Below are 14,746 nucleotides of genomic sequence, written 5' to 3' on the forward strand. Positions count from 1 at the left end.
CTACTGGAAAAACCATAGCCTTGACTAGACGGACCTTTGTTGACAAAATAATGTCTCTGCTTTTCAATATGCTATCTAGGTTGGACATAACTTTCCTTCCAAGGAGTAAGTGTCTTTTTTAAATTTCATGGCTGCAATCACCTTCTGCAGTGATCTTGGAGCCCAGAAAAATAAAGTCAGCCACTGTTTCCACTGTTTACCCATTTATTTGCCATGAGACCAGATGCCATGATCTTCATTTTCTGAATGTTGAGCTTTAAGCCAACTTTTTCACTCTCCTCTTTCACTTTCATCAAGAGGCTCTTTAGTTCTTCTTCACTTTCTGCCATAAGGATGATGTCATCTGCATATCTGAGGTTATTGATATTTCTCCCGGCAATCTCGATTCCAGCTTGTGCTTCCTCCAGCCCAGCGTTTCTCATGATGTACTCTGCTGTGGCTGCTGCTGCTAAGTCGCTTCAGTTGCGTCTGACTTTGTGTGACCCCACAGATGGCTGCCCACCAGGCTCCTCTGTCCCTGGGATTCTCCAGGCCAGAATATTGGAGTGGGTTGCCATTTCCTTCTCCAATGCATTCATGCATGCTAAGTCGCTTCAGTCGATGTACTCTGCATATAAGTTAAATAAGCAGGGTGACAATATACAGCCTTGACGTACTCCTTTCCTGATTTGGAACCAGTCTGTTGTTCCATGTCCAGTTCTAACTGTTGCTTCCTGACCTGCATATAGGTTTCTCAAGAGGCAGGTCAGGTGGTCTGCTATTCCCATCTCCTTCAGAATTTTCCACAGTTTATTGTGATCCACATAGTCAAAGGCTTTGGCATAGTCAATAAGGCAGAAATAGATGTTTTTCTGGAACTCTCTTGCTTTTTCGATGATTCAGCAGATGTTGGCAATTTGATCTCTGGTTTCTCTGCCTTTTCTAAAACCAGCTTGAACATCTGGAAGTTCACGGTTCACGTATTGCTGAAGCCTGGCTTGGAGAATTTTGAGCATTACTTTACTAGCGTGTGAGATGAGTGCAATTGTGCAGTAGTTTGAGCATTCTTTGGCATTGCCTTTCTTAGGGATTGGAATGAAACCGACCTTTTCCAGTCCTGTGGCCACCGCTGAGTTTTCCAAATTTGCTGGCATATTGAGTGCAGCACTTTCACAGCATCCTCTTTCAGGATTTGAAATAGCTCAACTGGAATTCCATGACCTCCACTAGCTTTGTTCATAGTGATGCTTTCTAAGGCCCACTTGACTTCACATTCCATGATGTCTGGTTATACATCAGCTATACCTCAATTTAAATTTTTTTTTAATTAAAAAAAAAGATTGAATGAGTCCATAACTATGGGGTCCTAATCCTATTGGGTTGGTGACCCTATAAGAGGAAGACAGATACCTCTGTGTGTGTGTGTGTCTGTCTATCTGTCTGTCTGTCTCTGTCTCTCTCTATATATGCAGGTACTGAAGGGAAGCCAAGTGAGGACGCAGTGAGAAGCAGCCATCTGTATCATGATCTCAGGCTTCCAGCCTCCAGAACTGTGAGAAAATATTGACAAATGTCTGGTGTTGAAGGCCTCTGGTCTGTGATGTTTTGTTATGGCAGCTTGTGCTACGACACCTTCTACCTGGCACTCTGGGCTGGATGCTACAGCCCTGAGGGATGAATAAGACAAACGTGGATTCTTGAGGAGGTGATAATTAAGGAGGGGATTCCCTGGGTCAGGAAGATTCCCCTGGAGAAGGAAATGGAGGCCCACTCTAGTATCCTCGCCTGGAGAACTCCATGGACAGAGGAGCCTGGCGGGCTATGGCCCATAGCATCGCAGAGAGTTGGACACAACTGAAGCGACTCAGCACAGCACACAAGAGAGGTGCACACGAAACGATGCAAGTGTGAGTCGTGATAAGAAACGCTCTGGGGAAGAGCAAGCAAAGTTGTGAAGGCTTTGGTCTCGGGCTCCAAGAGAAGCGATGGTACTTAGCACAAGTGTCAGAAAAAAGCCCGTGCTTCCGGCAGCCCGGGAGTGTGGAGCATCAGGGAAAAAAAGATGCCGTGGGGGGGATGGTGGAAGAGGGGGCAGAGGGGCAATCCAGAGAGGACTTCCAGGCAGTTCTGGGAGCCAATTGATGGGCAAGGATGTAGTCAGGACACTCAGGGTTTCCTGAGACCCTGGGCAACCACACAGGAGGAGGAAGTGCATCTGAGGACACTGGGCAGAAGATTCTGATGGGAATAAAGCTGGAACCCACTGGGTGTTTGGGTTTTGGCTCATCAGCTAAGAGAACTGTTGGCTGCCAGGGCCGAGAGGCAGAGGAACAGAACAGGAAGCTGGAAAGGGGCTGGCACGTAATCCCCACAGCCGTGGGCAGAAGACGCATTTAAGGGACACGGCAACAGGCTCTGCCAAGGGATAGTGATCACGACTCTGGCTTGGGAAGTGCCCGGTGCCAGGACAGAGGGTGCGGTGGCAAAGGGACCCGGGGCGGCACGGCTGCCCCAGGACAGGTCAGTGGCAGTCGGATGGCCAGGTGGGCCAGGCAGGTGTACCCAAGTCTGAGGGTTAGAGTTACTGTCTCCAGAGTTTGGCAAATCTGACCCTAGGAGTCAGGGAGCCTGTGGAGGGCAGCGGTCGTTCTGGCAATTCAGTTACCTTGGGCACTGACCGCCTGGCTTCCCACACTTGGTGTGGGCTTCGTACAAGGAAGGTGCCTGTAAAGCAAAGTAAAGATGGAGTCGGTATCGCTAAGAGAGCTGTCTAAAACGGAGCCAGGACGATCTCCTGGTGGCCTAGTGCTGAGGATGGCTTTCACTGCTGTGGCTGGGGAACTTTGTAATCATTTGATCTTGTTCCTCTCTTACCTTTTTCTTCACTTGACTCAAGTAATTCTGAGCTACTGAAACAGAAACTTGATTGGTCTCTCCTTCCAGTATTTTCCCTGTCAACTATTTTATACATATTATATCCTGGACATCTAGAAAACTGATAGCAGAAAGGATTTTTTAAAAAATAAGAGGGTAAAAGTCACATAAAAATCCTACTGCAGGGAACTCCCTGGCAGTCCAGCGGTTAGGGCTCAGCGCTGTCACAGCTGTGGTCCAGATTCAACTCCTGGTCAGGGAATTGAGATCCTGCAAGCTGCACGGCACAGTTAATAAAATAAAATGGAATGAAAGAGGTGCCAGGGGGCCAACAGTCCAGTCGCTCAGTTGTGACCCCATGGACTGCAGCATGACAGGCTTCCCTGTCCATCACCAACTCCCGGAGTTCACTCAAACTCATGTCCATCAAGTCGGTGATGCCATCCAACCATCTCATCCTCTGTTGTCCCCTTCTCCTCCTGCCCTCAATCTTTCCCAGCATCAGGGTCTTTTCCAATGAATCGGCTCTTCGCATCAGGTGGCCAAAGTATTGGCGCTTCAGCTTCAGCATCCATCCTTCCAATGAATATTCAGGGTTTATTTCCTTTAGGATGACTGGTTGGATCTCCTTGCAGTCCAAGGGAGTCTCAAGAGTCTTCTCCAACACCACCATTCAAAAGCATCAATTCTTTGGTGCTCAGCCTTCTTTATAGTCCAACTCTCACATCCATACATGACTACTGGAAAAACCATAGCTTTGACTAGATGGACCTTTGTTGGCAACGTAATGCCTCTGCTTTTTAATATGCTGTCTAGGTTGGTCATAGCTTTGCAAGTGTCTTTTAATTTCATGGCTGCAGTCACCATCTGCTGTGATTTTGAACCCCTCCGCCAAAAAGTCTCTCACTGTTTCCATTGTTTCCCCATCTATTTGTCATGAAGTGATGGGACTGGATGCCATGATCTTAGTTTTCTGAATACTGAGTTTTAAGTCAACTTTTTCACTCTCTTCTTTCACTTTTATCAAGACGCTCTTTAGTTCTTTGCTTTCTGCCATAAGGGTGGTATCATCTACATATCTGAGGTTATTGATATTTCTCCCGGCAATCTTGATTCCAGCTTGTGCTTCATCCAGCCAAGCATTTCACATGATGTACTCTACATATAAGTTAAATAAGAAGGGTAACAATATACAGACTTGATGTAGTCCTTTCTCTATTTGGAACCAGTCCATTGTTCCATGTCCAGTTCTAACTATTGCTTCTTGACCTGCAAAGTCAGGTCAGGTGGTCTGGTATTCCCATCTCTTTAAGAATTTCCCATACTTTGTTGTGATCCACACTGTCAAAGACTTTGGCATAGTCAATAAAGCAGAAGTAGATGTTTTTCTGGAGCTCTCTTGCTTCTTTTGTGATCCAGCGGATGTTGGCAATTTGATCTCTGGTTCCTCTGCCTTTTCTAAATCCAGCTTCAACATCTGGCAGTTTACGGTTCACGTACTGTTGGATCCTGGCTTGGAGAATTTTGAGCATTACTTTGCTAGCGTGTGAGATGAGTGCAATTACATCTCAGTCTGGATGGAATCTGATCTTTTGACCTGATGAAATCATTCAGAACACCTGCAGAAACTCAAGCTACTTACTGGTGTGTGTGTGTGTGAATCCATGGACTATAGCCCACCAGGCTCTTCTGTCCATGGGATTCTCTAGGCAAGAATACTGGAGTGGGTTGCCAATTCCTCCTGCAAGGGATCTTCCCAACCCTGGAATCAGACCCGCAGCTCCTACATCGACAGGCAGCTTCTTTACCACTGAGCCACTGGGTAATACTTACTGGCCCCTTACCCTAAGGTTAGTCCTAAGATTAGGGTATGTATCTTGTGGATATCTGACTGCACAGAGCCCAGAGATGAATGGCCAGTGTACAGGTTGTCATGTCATTTATGACAGCAAATGTTGTTAACAGTCTAAGTACCTGTCAACAGGCGACTGGTCCAATGCACTGTGCTAGGCTATAGGAATAGTATTCTGGCTTTAAAAAGAACAGCATGGTAGATACAAAGAAAAGGCTCCATGAAATGTTCCACAACATCGCTACGTGAAAAAAGCAAGGTGTACAATAGGGTAAAAAGAAAAGACCTACAAAAATATGCTTACGTATGCACAGAAAGTTTTGCGAGAATACATAATATGCTGGCCCTGGGCCAGTGGGGGGACTTCCCTGGTGACTTAGATAGTAAAGAATCCACCTGCAATGCAGGAGACCACTTGCAGTGCAGGTAGACGCAGGTTCGATCCCTGGGTCAGCAAGATCCCCTGGAGAAGGGAACGGCAACCCACTCCAGTACTCTTGCCTGGAGAATGGACAGAGGAGACTAGTGGACTACAGTTCATGGGGTCACAAAGAGTTGGACATGACTGAGCGACTTATACTATACGCACTGCGACAGTGGGTGGGGTATGTGGGCAGGTCTGCCACGGCAGGAAAACTTATTTTGCATTGTGCTGGCTGACTTTTTACTCTATAAATGTGTTACTTTTCAGTTAAAGAAGAAAGTCCGTCTCTTCCTCACGAATCCCAAGGGAGGAGAGCTGGGCGAGGTGTCACCTGGAATGCCACCAGCCATCTACATAAAGCCAAGCTGCCCCGCGGGACTTCACACACACCCTCCAGAACCAGCGCTGTCTTTTTAATTTACTTAATCTTTATTCTCATAAAAGTAGTATGTGGTCATAAAGGATAAAGTAGAAGGAAGATTTGCCGCCCTACTCTGCGGTCTTCGTATTTGGTGATTTCTCAAGCTAAAGCTTTTTCCATAGCTGGAATCAGCATCTCCAGTTTCCTGAGTTTTGTTTGTTTTTCTCTTGCTCTCTTTTTACTTAACACTGTATTATGAATATTTTCCGGTGTCCTTAACAATCTTACCGAAGGACCCTCATTGTTTTCGTGGCTGTGAGTGTCCGTCACCCAATTCTCCCCAAAGCTGAGCTTCATTCTTCCCGATGGCAGTTCAAGCCCATTTGATTTTCTGGTCCGTTTCATCTCCAGCAGAAGGGGAGAGTGGCTCACTGCCAGGCCTGTGGAACTCCCGGGACATCCTGCAGCAGAGTTCATAGACTCTGTGAGGCCTTGGACCCCTGGGGAAATTGCGTCCCTCCCTGCTGACCTCGTTAGTACAGGAATCTGTGAACAGAGACTCTTGGAAAGTGACAAGCTGGGCAGCAGGTCACACACGACTCCCGGGCGGAGGGTGGAGTTCGAGGCTCCCCCTGGTGGCGGGGAATGACAAGGCTCGGAATCTGACCCCTTCAGGTTATTTCCAGAAATGACCAGAGTCCTGCCCTCTTTCAAACCAAGGTTGATAAACCAACAGCGAGTGTCGCTGACGCTATCTGCCGACTGGAGCCCCCACTGCTCTGGCTCTCCCGTCAAGACGGTCCCCTCTGAGACCCTGGCCAGGTTGACAGCACCCACCTCGTCAGGCAGCTTACCTAACTCCACAGACCCCAGACGTTTATGCCCGAGTGAAGTTTGTGCCCTGGCCTCCTCCTCTGTGTGTAGCTCAGGGCCTGGTTTGTGAGGGGATGGGGGGTGGGGGGGTGAAGGTAGGGGGCTGGGCGGAGCTGTGAGCCAGGTGTCATCTTCCTGCCCTTCAGGAGGCCTGAGGCTTAGGGGCCTGGGAGAGGCCCAGCCGAGCGTTCTGAGGACGGCTGGACCCAAAGGGAAGCCAGTCAGTGTCTTCAGGGGCCTGGGGAGAGGATGTGGAAAGGTCCCTTCAAAGATGCCAACCGCAGAAGTGGAGGAGTCAGCAGACGGGGGAGCCGGGGGTCCGACAGACCCCCAGAGCAAGCGGGGAGGGGAGCTGGGAGAGAGAGGGCTGAGCGGAGAGGAAGACTTCCTTCCCAGCAGAGGGTCGAGGGTATGATCCCTCCGTAACAGTCATCTCTGGCCTTCGATTTGAGAGGGGCCCATGGCGGGAGGCTGGAGAAGGAAATGGAAACCCGCTCCGGTATTTTTGCCTGAAAAATATCCCCTGAACAGAAGAGCCTGGAATGCTGCAGTCCCCGGGGTCGCCAAGAGTTGGACACGACTGAGTGACGAAAACAGCAAACAAGCATGAGGGGAAGTGAGTTAATCAGGACAGAGGAGGGTGTCACTCCTTCCCAGGGGGCGCTGACCCCCTTGACCTGGACCCTTGGCACCGAGAGGGATGGTGCCTGATCACCGAAGGCTCGGGCCTCCTGGTCCTACCTGGTTCTCTGGGAGTGGCCACTCCACCCCCTCCTACAACCCCAAGATGCCTTTGTATCATGTCTGCTGCTACTGCTGCTGCTGCTAAGTCGCTTCAGTCGTGTCCGACTCTGTGTGACCCCATGGACGGCAGGTCTGGGGTGAGGGAAATTCACTCCTGATCACACCGGCTGAGTGAGCAGCTTTCAAACTTCAAAGTCAATACTTCAAAGTATTTCCTTCTGTGTTTCCAGAGAAACAATGCCAGTGCAATGCAGGTACACAGAGAGATTTATTTTCAGGAATTGGCTCACATGATTGCAGAGGCTGGCAAGCCCCAGATCTGCAGAGTGGGGCTGCAGGCTGGGGACTCAGGGAGGAGCTGAGGCTGTGGTTTGAGTCTGAAGGCGGTTTACTCACTGAATTCCCTCTTCTTTGGGGAACCTCCGTCTTTTTCTATTAGGGTCTTCCACTGATTGGACGAGGCCCACCCGTGCTATGGAGAGCAATCGACTCAGAGTCTACTGATTCGAAGGCTAATCACTTCTATGAATATCTTCATAGGGATATCTAGAATGTTTGACCAAATATCTGGGTACTCTGGCCCAGACACATTGACACATAAAACCATCTCAGCTCCCTTTGTTCTTGGTGACTCAGTAACCACTTTCACTCCCCCACTTCCTTCCCATAAGACTGTATGGTTGACACCAATTCTGCCAAGGCTGGTGGGGACTGAGGAGCCCTGGGGTACCATAAAGAGCTTCAGTGAACAGAGGAGGGAAAGGGAAACACGGTGATTAATACTTAGAAATATTGTCCACCATGTGTGAAGTGACCTACATCTCTACCTCCTCCTCCCCACCCCTCATCCTGACACTTGGGACTCCGTAATCCCTCTCCTCGTCTGACCCCTTCTCAGGCCTCGAAACCCACTCTGCTTCCTGTCCGTGGTGGAAAGACCCCTGGACAAGTAGCTTCACGGTCCCACGGGATCATCGCACCTCTCTCTTGGCTCCTGTCTCTGTCACTTGCCACCTCTGGAAATTTCAGAAGCAGAGTCCCTCCGATGCCTCGGCACCTGCCATGGAAGTTCGTTTCTTCAACACTGAAGTTTTGTCTGTTTTTTCCAGAACTTCTAGAGATGCTCTATTCAGACGCTCTGTCCACCTTTAATTGAGTCGTTTGGCTTTTGGACATTGAGTTGTATGAGTGCTTTGCGTATTTTGGACGTTAACTCCTTGTAGGATTTATCATTTGCAAATATCTTCTCTCATTCAGTAGGTGGCCTCTTCGTGTTGTTGACAGCTTCCTTCACTGTGCAAACGCTTCTTAGTTTGATGTAGTCTCATTAGTTTATTTTTGGTTTTGTTTCCCTTGCCTGAGGATATAGTGCCAAGAAATAGTCCTGGTACTGATGTTAGATGGCATCGTGCCTACATGTTCTTCCAGAAGTTTCACGGTTTCAGGTCTTACATTTAAGTCTGTAACCCAGCAAACGATTTTTGTTGTTGTGCATGATGTGAGAGAATAGTCCAGTTTGATTCTTTTGCACGTAGCTATCCAGCTTTCCCCAAACCATTCACTGAAGAGGCTGTCTTCCATCACTTTGAATACTTCGTGCCACTTGCTTCTGGCCTACACAGTTTCTGCTGAAAAGTCTGCTGATTGTCTAACGGGAGTTCCCTTGTATCTAAATAGTTGCTTTTTTCTTGCTGCTTTTAAGATCATCTCCTTACCTTTCATCTTTTCCATTTAATTATGATGCACCTTAGCATGGATTTCTTCAGGTCCATCTTATTAGGGACTCTGTGTGCTTCCTGAACCTGTTTCCTTTCCCAGGTTAGGGCTGTTTTCAGCTGTTATTTTTTCAAATATGTCCTCTGACCCTTTCTCTCTTCTTCTTCTGAGGCTCTTATAGTGTAGCTGTTATTATGCTTGATATTGTCCCAGAGGTCTCTTAAACTATCCTCATTTTTTTAAATTCTTTTTTTTAAATTTATTTGATGAATGTATTTGGCTGTACCACTCTTAGTTGTGGCATATGGGATCTTAGTTCCATGACCAGGGATCAAATCCAATGCCCCCTGCACTGGGAGTGTGGGGCCTTAACCGCTGGACCACCAGGGAAGTCCCAAACTATCTTCATTTTAAAAATCCTTTTTCTGTCTTCTGTTCAGCTTGGGTGATTTCCACTACTTTTTCTTTCAGATCACTGATCTGTTCCTCTGTATCATTTAATATACTGCTGATTCTTCTTAGTGTGTTTTTGTTTCAGTTATGTGTTCTTTAGTTCTTTTTGATTATTTTTTATGTCTTCTAACTCTATTGAAATTATGTGTTCATCCACTCCTCTCACATCTTTATGACTGTTACCTTCTATGATCTTTACCTTGAACCTGTTATGGGATAGACTGCTTATATCCCCCTCGTTTAGTTCTTTTTCTAAGGTTATATCCTGTTCCTTCATTTGGCACTTATTCCTCTGTCTCCTTATTTTCCCCAATTTTCTGTGTTTATTTCTGTGTGTTGGGTAGGTTGGTCACCTTTCCCAAACTTGGAGAAGTGGCCTTACACAGGAGATGTCCTGTGGGGCCCAACAGAGAGCTCCCTTCTGGTCACCAGAGCTTTATGCTCTAGGAGTGGCCCCGAATGGCTGCGTGTGCCCTTCTGTGGTAAGGCCAGGTACTGAGGCCACGCTGGTAGATGAGGCTGGACCCCAGCCCAGGAGACTGGAAGTGCCTGGGCGACACCATGCCTTATGCAGTGATGTGGGCCCAGGTAGGCTCATTCCATGGCTGGCTGTGCAGCCCGGAGGGGACTGGGGCTGCTGCTGGCCCTCTCACGAGTGGGGTTGGGTCCCTGCATGGTGTCTGTGTGGCCCAGGGCAGGGTTAGCTGGGCCTGGTGCCAGCTCACTGGTGGGTGGGCATGAGTCCCCAACACTGATGCGCTAGAGGGAAGACTCCAAAACGCCTCCTGCCAGTGCCAGTGTTATTGGGGTAGAACAAGCTCCCTAAAATGGACTCTGCCTGTGTCCCTGCCCCCAGGGGGAGCCCCAGTTGCCTGCACCCTCTCTGGGAGCCTCTCCAAGGTTAGCAAATATGTCTGATCTAGCAGGGTCCTTTCAAACTACCGCCTCTGCACTGGGTCTCAGAATATGTAAGATGTTGTTACATCATCTTGTGTGTGTCTCTTAAGAGCAGAGTCTAGAGCCCTCTGGCTGTCCTGAACATAAGCCATGCTTGGCTTTCAAAACTGGACATGCTGGGGGCTTGTCATCCCAGTGCAGGACCCTTGGGCTGGGGAGACTGATGTAAGGGTCAGACCCCTTGCTCCCTGGGGAGGGTCCCTGTGGTTGTGACAGTCGTCCCATTTGGGGGTTGCCAACCTGGGGGGTGTGGATCTCAACTCTGCTGCATCTCTACCCTTCCTGCTCATCTCATCGTGGTCCCTTCTTTACATCTTCAGCTGTGGGAAATCTGTCCTGCTACTCTTTAGATAGTTGCTCTGTAAGAAGGTGTAATTTTGGTGTGACCACGGGTGGAGGTGGGCTCAGGGTTCATGGGTGGAGGGAGGGAGGGGTGGAGTGGGATGAAGGAAGGGAAGGGGAGAGACATGATGAGGAAGGGAAGGAGAAAGAGAGAGACAGGGACACACAGAGAGTGAGAGAGAGACAGAGGCAGAGGCTTCCTACTCTGCCATCTTGCCTCCTTTCTTGTTAGCATTTTTTGGCACGCTCTAGGTAAGATCTGTGGGTACCAAGCAAGCAAAGGAACAACCTCAGAGGGGATCCCTGGAAGCCACTATTCACAGGCGGCACAATGGATGAAGCAGTGCCACGGGTAATGACATAAAGGAACAAGGTTAGAAAATGCAGAGGCAGGAGACTGACGTCTCAAAATGAACAGGTTCTGAATGCCACCGGACTCTGAATAATAGCAGCCCCGCTCCCCTCCTCTTGCTGGATGGGATATAAAATCAGCCAGATGCACTTGACAATAAAAAACAGCACCTGAGCAGGAAGAGAAAGACATCACAAAGACTCTTCTAGGATGCCTATTGGACACAGAGCATACATAATTATCTCCTCTCTGTCCATTATTCTAAACTGTCATTGAGAAATCCCTACCTTACATGGCTCCCTGAATTTTAAAAGACAAGTTCTAATGAAATTGCTTCCATGTAGACAGAGGCCCTGCAGAAGGAAATATTTACTGAGGCCCCATTCACCATAAGAGCATTTCTGATCTAGAAGCTGGGGTTTTCTGAACATCAGGGGCAGAAGGGCTGGGGGACAAGGAAGCTGACAGTGTCAGATGGTTTAGGTAATTGGGTTGGGAAGGAAGTGAAGACGGGATGCGTGGAGTCCTGCCCCAAGGCCACAGAAGCGGAACCCAGAACCAAGATCCCCTCCAAAAATTGACTGAGTCCCTTTGTAAACCTTCCCAAAAGTCCCCCACCACCCCCGATCATCACCAGCAGGCTTCCTGACTCCAAATTAGGCAAAAACACCCACCTCAGTGATCACCATATAATGCCCTAACCAATCACCTAATGCCAACTTTCCAGCAGGAATTTTCTTTGTCTCGAGGCTATAAAAATGGGCTACTAACCCACAAAAATTGTCAGCTCTCCCTGGTCTGTCAGGTTGGCCTGCTGTGCTTGCAGCGCCCACATTGTCTCTGCTCTCTGTTCATAATAAACTCACTCCCTTCTGAAATGCTCTGTGTCTGGAAATTCTTTTCCAACCTGCCTTCAGACTATCATGACAGGATCAGTTCAGTTCAGTTCAGTCACTCAGTCATATTCAACTCTTTGTGACCCCATGGACTGCAGCATGACAGGCTTCCCTGTCCATTACCAACTCCTGGAGCTTACTCAAACTCATGTCCATCAAGTCGGTGATGCCATTCAACCATCTCATCCTCTGTCTTCCCCTTCTCCCGCCTTCCATCTTTCCCAGCATTAGGGTCTTTTCCAATGGGTCGGTTCTTTGCATTGGGTGGCCAAAGACTGGAGCTTCAGCTTCAGCATCAGTCCTTCCAGTGAATATTCAAGACTGATTTCCTTTAGGATGGACTGGTTGGATCTCCTTGCAGTCCAAGGGACTCTCAAGAGTCTTCTCCAACACCACCGTTCAAAAGCATCAATTCTTTGGTGCTCAGCCTTCTTTATAGTCCAACTCTCACATCCATACATGACCACTGGAAAAACCACAGCTTTGCTAGACACACTTTTGTTGGAAAGTAATGTCTCCGCTTTGTAATATGCTGTCTAGGTTGGTCAGAGCTTTTCTTCCAAGGAGCAAGCGTCTTTTAATTTCATGGCTACAATTACCATCTGCAGTGATTTTGAACCCCTCTGCCAAAAAGTCTCTCACTGTTTCCATTGTTTCCCCATCTATTTGCCATGAAGTGATGGGACCAGATGCCATGATTTTAGTTTTCTGAATGTTGAGCTTTAAGCCAACTTTTTCACTCTCCTCTTTACTTTCATCAAGAGGCTCTTTAGTTCTTCTTCACTTTCTGCCATAAGGGTGGTGTCATCTGCATATCTGAGGTTATTGATATTTCTCCCAGCAATCTTTATTCCAGCTTGTGCTTCTTCCAGCCCAGTGTTTCTCATGATGTACTCTGCATATAAGTTAAATAAGCAGGGTCATAATATTCAGCCTTGACGTACTCCTTTTCCTATTTGGAACCAGTCTGTTGTTCCATGTCCAGTTCTAACTGTTGCTTCTTGACCTGCATACAGGTTTCTGAGGAGGACATGACAGGATGGACCTTAAAAATTCGGGGAACATGGATGACATGTGTGTGTCTTGTATGTTTTGTGTGTGTCAAAGGGAAACCACACTGGACCAAATGGCAGGGACAGTCCCGCTGGCCACCCCGACCCTGCTGAACTATGGGACTCAGTGGGAACAGGGGTGAGGAAGGGCAGGTGGGAAGGAGTGTTGGGGGAGATCGATGTAAGTGGAAGGGTCTTGGATGTGCTAGAGGGTCTCTGTGGATAAGCTGGTCGACGTGCTATAGGGCCAGCACTGTGGGCGGGTCCTCCTGAAGGACCCTGGAGGAACCTGGGGGCTTCGAGGGAGGAAGCTGGCGGAGCTTGGCAGGGGAATGGGGAGAAGGCTGGGAAGTGTATGGTGGGAGCATCCCAGGAGCAGGTCTCTTAGCCCCACCTCGGTGGCCCCACATCTAGCTCAGCCTTGATACAGGCTTTCTGAAGGCTTGGGAGTTTCTTCCTTGGGTTCAGACAGAGGAGCAAGGGAGGGGGCATTGGTGGGGGGAAGAAGCGGGCAGTGGTAGGGAAGGGGAAGCTCAGAGCAGCTGGGGGAGGAGCTGGCTTTGAGGTGAATGTGGGGACCAGGGAGTTCGCTGGGCTAGGTTTCCAAAAAGAACTGCCCTTAGAAGCCAAGAAGGCCTGCCGGAGGACGGCAACGCCTTGACCATGCCCATGCAGGACAGGACCCCAGAGATGACCCCACAGGGGTAGCAGCCCACCTTCTGGGGCCCCTTTAATGGGCCCAATTTCCCCCGCCTCAGGCCTGAGTTGACCATCTCCTCCCCGCTCCCTGCCCTCCTCCCCTCTTCCCTCAGGCGGAGGTGAGCCGAGTCCAGGATTTAGGAATCAGAGTGCTTAGCTTTGCTTTTCAGAATCAACTGTTGTGGGTGGCAGGCACTGGGGGCTCCCGGCACACGTGAGTTCCTCTGGGGCTGCTCTCCTTCAGGTGGAAAACAGGAAACCGAGACGGAGAGGGAGAAGGAACGAACCAGCTCCTGCAGCTTGGATGCAGAGGACCCGATTAGAGTGGAGGCTTGCCTGGCCCTGGTGCCTGGATGCGGCTTCTTCTGTCATGTCGCAGGGTGGCTGAGGGCTGAGACAGGATCGGGGGTCTTGTGCAATAGGTCTGCACCTGCCCCTTCACCCTGGGGCACTGACATGAGCACTGAGGGCTCCCCGTCTGGGGTCCAAGCAGGGTGCCCACTTCAGAGCCCTCAGAGCCTGCTGATCCTGGATGGTGGTCCCCACCTCCCCAAAGGCAGCCCCCGCTTTGAGCTGTGGACCAAGGCAACCATGCCCGGCCACCTCTACCTCCAACTCCAGCTCTACCTGAGATGTGGGACTCAGGAAGGAATGCCATCCTTGCCAGGTGGCCAACTTGCCCAGGGATAGGGGGACATGCATGAATGTCCCAAATGTCCCAGAAAGATCCAGAGGTGTCACCTTGCAAAAGGTCCATGTCCCGAGAGCCCTCCCAGCTCCCTCTGCATGTCCCTAAGCTGGGCCACAGGGGTCAGGATGTGCTGCCCTGGAGAAGGGTTGCCACGGGCTCCCGTATACCTGCCGGCCCCCGCGATGGGTATAAAGTGTCGCAGAGCTGTCCCAGGGGAGCCCATGGGTGGTGTCGCTCAAGGTCTTCCCAGCTTCTGGGGCTGAAAGGTGCCCAGGTGGCTGTGTGTGTCTCATTATGAGTAGGGGGCTCGGCTGGTACCCCCCTCAGTGGGGGTCGGGGAGCAGGCCTCAGCCCCAGTTGAGAAGCCCGGCCCTGTGAGCCTCTGACCTGCGGGCATGTCGGAGGGAGTGGACAGGGAGGTGGAAAGCTTGGGGGTAGGGCAGAGGGCTGGGGTGGACGTCCTTGGCGTGGCCACCCCACG

Source organism: Bos mutus, chromosome 3 (assembly GCF_027580195.1).
Source record: "Bos mutus isolate GX-2022 chromosome 3, NWIPB_WYAK_1.1, whole genome shotgun sequence".
NCBI classification, from domain to species: domain Eukaryota; kingdom Metazoa; phylum Chordata; class Mammalia; order Artiodactyla; family Bovidae; genus Bos; species Bos mutus.